The sequence below is a fragment of the Glycine soja genome, chromosome 19, assembly GCF_004193775.1.
Source record: "Glycine soja cultivar W05 chromosome 19, ASM419377v2, whole genome shotgun sequence".
Classification (NCBI taxonomy): domain Eukaryota; kingdom Viridiplantae; phylum Streptophyta; class Magnoliopsida; order Fabales; family Fabaceae; genus Glycine; species Glycine soja.
Genome location: NC_041020.1, coordinates 24,939,040 through 24,947,875, shown reverse-complemented (window position 1 = coordinate 24,947,875; position 8,836 = coordinate 24,939,040). Strand labels below are relative to the sequence as shown.

At 37.9% G+C, this 8,836-nt stretch overlaps 1 non-coding gene across 1 annotated transcript; it reads left to right on the top strand.

Moving 5' to 3' along the window:
- The first annotated feature begins 8,224 nt into the window (after positions 1-8,224).
- LOC114401041 lies at positions 8,225-8,331 on the top strand. The gene has a single exon (XR_003664157.1). It is a non-coding gene; the product is annotated as a small nucleolar RNA R71 (small nucleolar RNA).
- The last annotated feature ends 505 nt before the right edge of the window (positions 8,332-8,836 follow it).

Here is an 8,836-nt window from a genome sequence, read left to right as displayed (position 1 = left end):
AGCCATGTAAAGCATGAAGGACATGCACAAAGTGTGACTATATGATGTGGTAATGGGGTGTAGCAAGCAAATGCTCACCTCTCCCTCTAAAATTTAATTGGATTGGGCTTCTTCCAATTCAATTAAATTTATTTCCCAGCACACATCAAATATTCAATTAATGCATGTGAAACTACAAAACTACCCCTAATACAAAAACTAGCTAGGTGCCTTAAAATACAGGTCTGAAAAATCCTACATTTCTAGGGTACCCTACATACATTATTGAGCCCTAAATACAAGACCCAAAATTAATGAAACCTTAATCTAATATGTACAAAGATAAGTGGGCTCAAACTTAGCCCATGGGCCTGAAATCTACCCTAAGGCTCATGAGAACCCTAGGGCCTTCTCTCGTATCTATGGCCCAATCTTCTTGGAGTCTTCTATCCAATGCCCTTGGAGGGTAGGATTGCATCATTCCATCCCTCTTGAAAAGGATTTGACCACAAATCCGGAGGTTCTTAAAACTCTGGGCTTCTTCCCTCAACACCTATAAAAAGAACAAAAACATATATATTAGTGGTGTTTGGTATGTTGGAGTAAGGTAAGGTCTGAAAACCCATTTCCTGGGCATCTTCCCATGAAGGAACATGGTTCCTCACCAACTCAATGAGTGGTGCTACAAGTATAGAAAAATATGGGACAAACCTTTTGTAAAAGTTTGTTAAGTCATGGAAGCCCCAAATTTTCCTTATACTTGGTGGAGTGGGCCACTCAGGAATGACTGATCGAGGTCGTACCCAAATCAAATAAACATTAAAAATGCAGTATCTAGGAAGTGATCCTAGGTCATCTCCCAACGAGCAATGGTCAACCAAATGTTCATAATAGATAGTAGGAAAATAGTAACGAATTTGGGGGGAGGGGGGTTGTTTGCTTTTGTAAATTAAATAGCGAATAGATGTGAATTAGAAAATATCAGAATTAAAACACGTTGCTTCCCCTTGATTCACAAGAAAGTCTCTTAACCTAGGTTACGAGAGTTTATCCTTTATCAGTTCAACAACTTAATCCAACCCTAAATTAAATTACTAAGCGAAATTTAACATAAGGCATTCATTATGTGATTAAGCAACACATACACCAATTAATCATAAACGATCATTAAGCATGAACGTAAATTAAGCGCAGAGACAATTAATCAAGCACTAAGCATGCATGAATTAATAGCAACAAATACAGAGTAATTGGTGAAGAGGAAAAACTGACCAGAATTTAATAGTAATAATAGAACCTCAAAGAGAGTCGTGCTTGATCCTCAAGAGAAAACAACGTTGGAGACTTAGCCTTCCATTAATCAATAGAAAATGAAATTCTAGTTGAAATGAAGAAAACTAGAATTATTCTCCAAAACAAAAAAGAAACTAAAACAAATTGAGAGTAGCACTCTAAAACTAAAACGAAAAAGAGAGAGAGGAGAGGAGAGAGAGAAGAGAGCCTAAACTAGAACCTTGGTGCTGTTATATAGTTTTCAGCCCCAAAGCTTACAAATCTGTTTTAAATCCAAGTCCATAAATAAAATAAAATCTAGATAAGATAAGATAAGATAAGATCTAGATGAAATAATATCTAGATGAGATCAAATCTAAATAATATCTAGATAAGATAAAATTTGGTAGAATAAAATAGTCTGTTCTCTTCAAGTCCAAGCCCAATTCTGGATTTAAGCCCAATTGCTTATAATTCTCCTGAAATTAAATTAAAAACACAAAATTAATCCACTAGGCCCAAATGATAAAACTGCATAATTAATTTGACAATTAAGGCTAATTAGTAATTAAAATGGTGACAAAAAGGGTTAAGAAATATGAGAAAATGATGACACATCAAATCCCCTCACACTTAGCCTTTTGCACTCTTGGGAAAATAAAAAAAAACAAAGCAAGGGACAAATTCAGAGACATTAAAGAGAAACAAACAGACACAACAACAGTTACATATTTCTTAATGAATCTCAAGGAATGAAAAAAAATGGGTAACATCTAACATGAAGAGATCCAAAGAGTCAAGACATTCGTGAAAATCATCCAAGCAACCCAATCATGGAAAAATAGTTAATCAGCTCAAGAATGAAAAGTGATAAAGCCTCACAAGATATACACTCTATCTCTCAAGTGTCTAGGCAACTATTTACCCTCAAAGCACCCATGAAAACCAACACCACATAAACTAGGCAAGATTCTAAAATTGACAATCAACCCATAAACACAAGCACATGAGGATCAAAAGGTCTTTTAAGGTTGTAATGGGGCCAAGGACAAGGTAGGGAAAAATATGGAATAAGTAGCTAAATCCCAAAGGAATAAAGGAGTAATGGGGAATAAGTGCATATTAAGAAAAAAAATAAGAAAACCTAAAGATAAAATTTAAACGCAAAGAGTAGAGCCAAGAGTCTCATCATTATTTTTCCATTTAAGATCTTATTCACTCAACTTTATTGCTTTTCTTTTTCTTTTTTTCAAATTGATTCAACTAATTTTTTTTTTGCACTGTAGCATTTGAGAAATAGCATATCATTTAGCATGTCCAACATTTAACCAGTATACAATGTACATCAAGTATGGCCCAAAATACATCATGAAGCATAGCCAGCGAAATATGTTATCCAACAAAACCCCCCACACTTAATCCCAAAACAATTCCAAAGCTCCAAAATTCCTTAAGGTTAAGGTGAGATTATGGTTTTTCACTTAAGGCTTGTAATGAGCTTCAAAGCAAAGAAAGGGAAACATAGGCTCAAAGGGCTATCAAAGGGATTAATTCAAGGTAAGTCCATTTGGCTAGAGGCTTATAAGAACAAAATTGCCTAAATCATTTCCAAATATGCATGTGAATTAGGAAGCATCAACAAGAATCAAGCCAAGGCTATTGTGCAAGCAATCAATGGGGCAAAACACACCAAATGATCATGATGATGGCTCAAATTCTCACAAAGGTAAACTTATCACTTCCAAATTGAGCTTTCAAAACTATCATGACATTAGAGGAAAAACAAGGACTTCAAATCACAAAATGTCAAGCGACTTTTATTTTCAAAACAATTACCCATTACTTGAACATATCCTATAATTCAAAGAAAAATATGCAAAGTTGTACATGCAAACAGAATTGACCTAAAATATTAAACTAGAAAACCAACAAAACTAACAAAATTAACAAATTTAACACAACTAACAAAATTAACAAAACTAACAAAACTAGTAGAACCAAAGAACACTCCCCCCATACTTAAACAACACATTGTCCTCAATATAGCACAAGTAAAAGATTAAAAGCAATCAAACCATCAAATAGAATCGGACAAATGTAATAAAAGTAAAGAAGAAGATAGGAAAAGAAAAACTCCCTAAGTCATGGTGGAGGAAGAGTAGGGTGGAGTAAGGAAGTCTCTTCCACCACTACGTCCACTAAAGAAGGGTTTGTGAGGAATGACTTAAGTCGGTGTCCATTGACCTTGAAGCTCTTGTTTGTGGTGTCGCTTTTGATCTCAATTGTACCATAAGGAAAAACATTAGTAACAACAAAAGGACCAATCCACTTAGACCTCAACTTACCACTCGTGAGTCCAAGCCTAGAATTATACAAAAACACTTTTTGCCCAACCATGAAGTCCTTCTTAATTATCATGCTATCATGGAACTTCTTGGTCTTTTCTTTGTAGAACTTGGCATTCTCATACGCTTCTAGGCGGATCTCATCTAACTCACTCAGTTGCAACTTTCTTTCCTCACTAGCTTGATCCATAGAGAAGTTCAGGTCTTCACTGCCCAGTATGCTTTGTGCTCAATCTCCACTGGAAGATGACATGCCATTCCAAAGACAACCCGATAAGGAGACATTCCTATGGGTGCTTTGTAGGCAGTCCTATGTGCCCAAAGAGCATCATCAGGCCTGGTACTCCAATTTTTCATGCTTGGCTGCACAATCTTCTCTAAAATTCTCTTGATCTCCCTATTAGAAATTTCTGCCTGTCCATTGGTTTGGGGGTGGTATGGTGTGGATACCCTATGTACAACCCTGTACTTTTTAAGCAAGGCATGCATTGATTTGTTGCAAAAATGGGTTCCTTGATGACTAACGATTGCTTTAGGTACTCCAAACCTGCAAAACAGATTAGATCTGACAAAATCTGCAACAACCTTAGCATCATTAGTTCTAGTGGGCTTGGCTTCCACCCATTTTGAAACATAATCAACTGCAAGGAGAATGCAAATATAACCAAAAGAGACAGGAAAAGGGCCCATGAAATCTATGCCCCAGACATCAAACACCTCACAAAATAGCATAGGTTGCTAAGGCATTTGTTGTCGCCATGTAAGTGCACTTCCTGCTCTCTGACACTGCTCACAAGTGCTACAAATCTTCCACGCATCTTTAAAGATGGTGGGCCAATAAAAGCCACAGTCAAGCACTGCAGGACTGAGTTAGTCTCATGATCTAGAATGCATCGTCTAATGAGCTGATCACTGCACAATTTCCACAAGTAGGGGTCATCCCAAATAAAATGCTTAGCATCACTTTTAAGTTTAACTTTTTGAGCCTTAGATGCTAAGGGAGGAAAAACAGAAGCAAATAAATAATTGACAATGTTAGCAAACCAGGTAGTAGAAAGAGAATTAGAAATACTATACAATATATACAAATGATCATATGGGAAATCATCCCAAATGGGTGAATCCTCATCAGACACATGTTTGATCCGACTCAAATGATCAACAACTAAATTTTGTGCTCTGCTCCTATCACGAATCTCCAAGTCAAACTCTTGGAGCCAGAGTATCCATCGCATCAATCTAGGCTTTGAATCAGCCTTCTTCAACAAGTACTTTAGAGCTGCATGGTCAGTATAAACAATAATGCGAGTACCAAGCAAATAAGAACAAAATTTTTCAAGAGCAAAAACTATGGCTAGTAGCTCTTTCTCAGTAGTAGTATAATTCGCTTGGGCGGCATCTAAAGTCCTAAAAGCATAATATATCACTCTAGGAAATTTATCAATTTTCCGAGCAAGGACAGCCCCCAATGCATAATTTGATGCATCACATATAAGCTCAAAAGGGGTTGTCCAGTCGGGTTCCGGGATGATGGGGGTGGTAGTTAGTGCTCTTTTGAGGCAATCAAAAGCCTCTTTGCATTTTTCATTAAAGTCAAACTCCACCTCCTTTTGCAACAAGTTGGATAGTGGAAGGGCTATCTTGCTAAAATCTCTTATAAAGCGCCTGTAGAATCCTGCATGACCAAGAAAAGATCACACCTCTCGCACGCAAGAGGGGTAAGGCAATTGTGAAATAACAAAAAAATTTGCAGGATCTACTTCAATGCCCTTATTGGAAATACTGTGGCCTAAAGCTATACCTTGTTCAACCATAAAATGACATTTTTCAAAATTTAGAACAAGGTTAGTTTTAGTGCATCTATTCATAACCTTTTCCAGACTATCTAAACAAATATCAAAAGAGGATCCATATACAGTGAAATAATCCATAAACACCTCTATGCAATTTTCTAAAAAATCACTAAAAATACTGATCATGCACTGCTGGAAGGTACCAGGGGCATTGCACAGGCCGAAAGGCATCCTCCTATAGGTAAAAGTGCCGAAGGGGCAGGTGAATGTGGTCTTTTCCTGATCCTCAGAAGCAATAATGATTTGCATATAACCAGAAAAACCATCAAGGAAATAGTAGTGAGATTTACCTGCCAGGCGTTCAAGCATCTGGTCAATGAATGGCAGGGGAAAATGGTCCTTTTTGGTAACCTGGTTCAGCCTCCTATAGTCGATGCAGACTCTCCAACTGTTCTGCACCCGATTAGGAATCAACTCTTCCTTCTCATTTTTGATGACGGTGAGGCCGGTTTTCTTCAGGACTACCTGGACAGGACTCACCCATTGGCTATCGAAGATAGGATAAATGATTCCAGCTTGCAAAAGCTTGGTTACCTCCTTCTTTACTACATCAAGAATCACCGGGTTGAGTCTTCTCTGTGGCTGTTTTACTGGTTTAGCCCCATCCTCTAAATTTATCCGATGCATACATGTGGATGGACTAATATCAGGAATGTCCACCAGGGTCCAGCCTATATAGCCTTCTTATGCTTCTTGAGAACTGATAACAACTTCTCCTCTTACTCATCAGCAAGGGAGGCAGATATAATTATTGGAAAACTTTTGCTATCATCCAAGTAAGCATATTTTAAATTTGATGGCAAAGGCTTCAATTCTGGTGTGTGCGGTTGGATAATGGTAGAAAGAGATAGTTTCTCAGCCTGTACCTCATAAAGAAAGTCAGAGGTATGTGTACTTCCTGAAACATGGTTAGTTCTATCTGACTCTAGAAAATCAATCTCAAGAGGTAAAACATCACTAGACATGTAATCAATATCAATTTCAGATTCACTCTCAGCATCAAATTCAGACATATGATCAAGTACAAATTCAAATTCAATGCATGAAGAGTGACAAGCATGCAGATTAGGATAAAGATCAGTCATGTATTCATCAACAATATGGTCAATTATTTCAACACAAAATATAGAAAGATCTTCAGATGGGTGTTTCATAGGATCAAGAATATTAAAATGAACAGTTATATCACCAAACTCCATAGATAGTGTGCCTGCATAAACATCTATCTTAGTTCTAGCAGTTTTCATAAAAGGTCTACCTAGAATGATGGGAATTGATCCTTGAGAAAATCCTTCCTCCATATTCAAAATATAAAAATCAACAGGGAAAATCAGTTCACAACTCTAACTAAGACATCCTCTATGAAACCAGCAGGAAAGGCAACACTTCTATTAGCTAAATGAATCACCACATCAGTTGACTACAAAGGACCAAGAGATAGAGAATTAAAAATAGATAGAGGCATAACACTAACAGAAGCTCCTAAATCTAGCATGGCATTGTCAAACTTATTGTTCCCTATAATACAAGGTATGTTGAATGTACCTGGATCTTTACATTTTTCAGGGATTTGGGGAACATATTTACCAATCAATGCGGAGACATTTCTGCCCATGCTAATTCTTTCACTTCCTTTAAGCTTCCGCTTATTAGTGCACAACTTCTTCAAGAATTTAGCATATCTTGGAATTTGCTTTATTGCATTCAGCAGAGGTATGTTTACCTCTACTTTTCTAAATGTTTCCAATATCTTCTTCTCTGCCTCTTCCATTTTTTGTTGGAAATTGCTCTTGGATGGAATGGAAGAGGGATATGCTGCTTCTGTAAATCAGAATTACCAGTGGAAGATTCACCTGTATAGAAATTGTTAGGTAACTTACTCTTTAAATTTTTGTCATCATCTTTTTCTGGAGTAGAGTGAGGTTGGGCAGGTTCATTTGCGGATGAGGAAGATGTTGTTGGTTGAGATCCTTGACACTGCTTTCCCGACCTCAAAGTAATGGCACTCACATTTTTGGGATTTTGGACAGATTGAGAAGGTAATCTGTCAGAATTCTGGGACTGCTGTTGATTTAACTGTGTAGCCAATTGTCCCATCTGATTAGTTAAGCTCTGAATGGAGGCTCTGGTCTCTTGTTGAAACTGCATGTTTTGCATAGTCATTTGCCTCACAAGTTCTTCAAAGGAAGGTTGCGGAGGAGCCTCAATTGTTTGCTATTTATGGGGTTGTTGTTGTTGTTGTTGTTGCTGCTGTTGTGAAGGTTCAACCATCTAAGGTCATAATTGTACCTGTTGCTGGAGAGGTCATAATTGTTCTGTTATGGCTGATTTTGCTACTGAGGTTGAGGAGGTCTATTGTAGATGTTTGCAGCATCAGCTTCAGGTTGTTCAATTGCTTCAGATTGTTGCATATAAGGGCAAAGGTCTGTGTGGTGGTCGGCAGAGGAGCATAAACCATAGAGTCTTGCGACAGGTACAGACTTCTGATTCAAGGCCAGTTGGGTTACCAGCTTAACCAAGGCATCTAGTTTACCTTCAAGCTTCTTAGTCTCAGCTGATGAAGATGAATTCATGGCTACTTCATGCACTCCTCTAATGACAATAGCATCATTTCTGGCACTAAATTGCTGGGAGTTGGAAGCCATCTTCTCAATTAAATTTCTGGCTTCAGCAGGGGTCATGTCTCTAAGGGCTCCACCACTGACAGCATCTATCATACTTCTCTCCATGTTACCGAGTCCTTCATAAAAATATTGGAGAAGAAGCTGCTCAGAAATCTAGTGGTGAGGGCAACTGGCACATAGTTTTTTAAATCTCTCCCAGTATTCATATAGGCTCTCTCCACTGAGTTGCCTAATGCCTGAAATATCCTTTCTGATGGTTGTGATCCTGGAAGCAGGGAAATTTTTTTCTAAGAATACTCTCTTGAGGTCATCCCAGCTCGTGATGGACCTTGGAGCATGGTAATATAGCCAGTCCTTTGCCACTCCCTCTAAAGAATGAGGAAAAGCCTTCAGAAATATGTGATCATCCTGAACATCTGGGGGTTTCGTGGTGGAGCAGATAATATGGAATTCTTTCAGATGTTTGTGCGGGTCTTCACCTGCAAGGCCATGAAACTTTGGAAGCAAATGGATCAATCCAGTTTTAAGAACACATGGGACATCCTCATCAGGGTATTGGATGCATAAGCTTTCGTAGGTGAAATCAGGTGCAGCCATTTCCATTAGAGTCCTCTCACGGGGTGAAGGTTGTTCCATTTTCTCAAAATGTTCAAAATTATAATGCTCAAAATCAGGATGTTCAAAATCACCAATAACAGAATGCACAGACTCACCAGTAAAAGAATGCTCAGGATGCTCAAAAGGTATAAAATGATGCCTAACT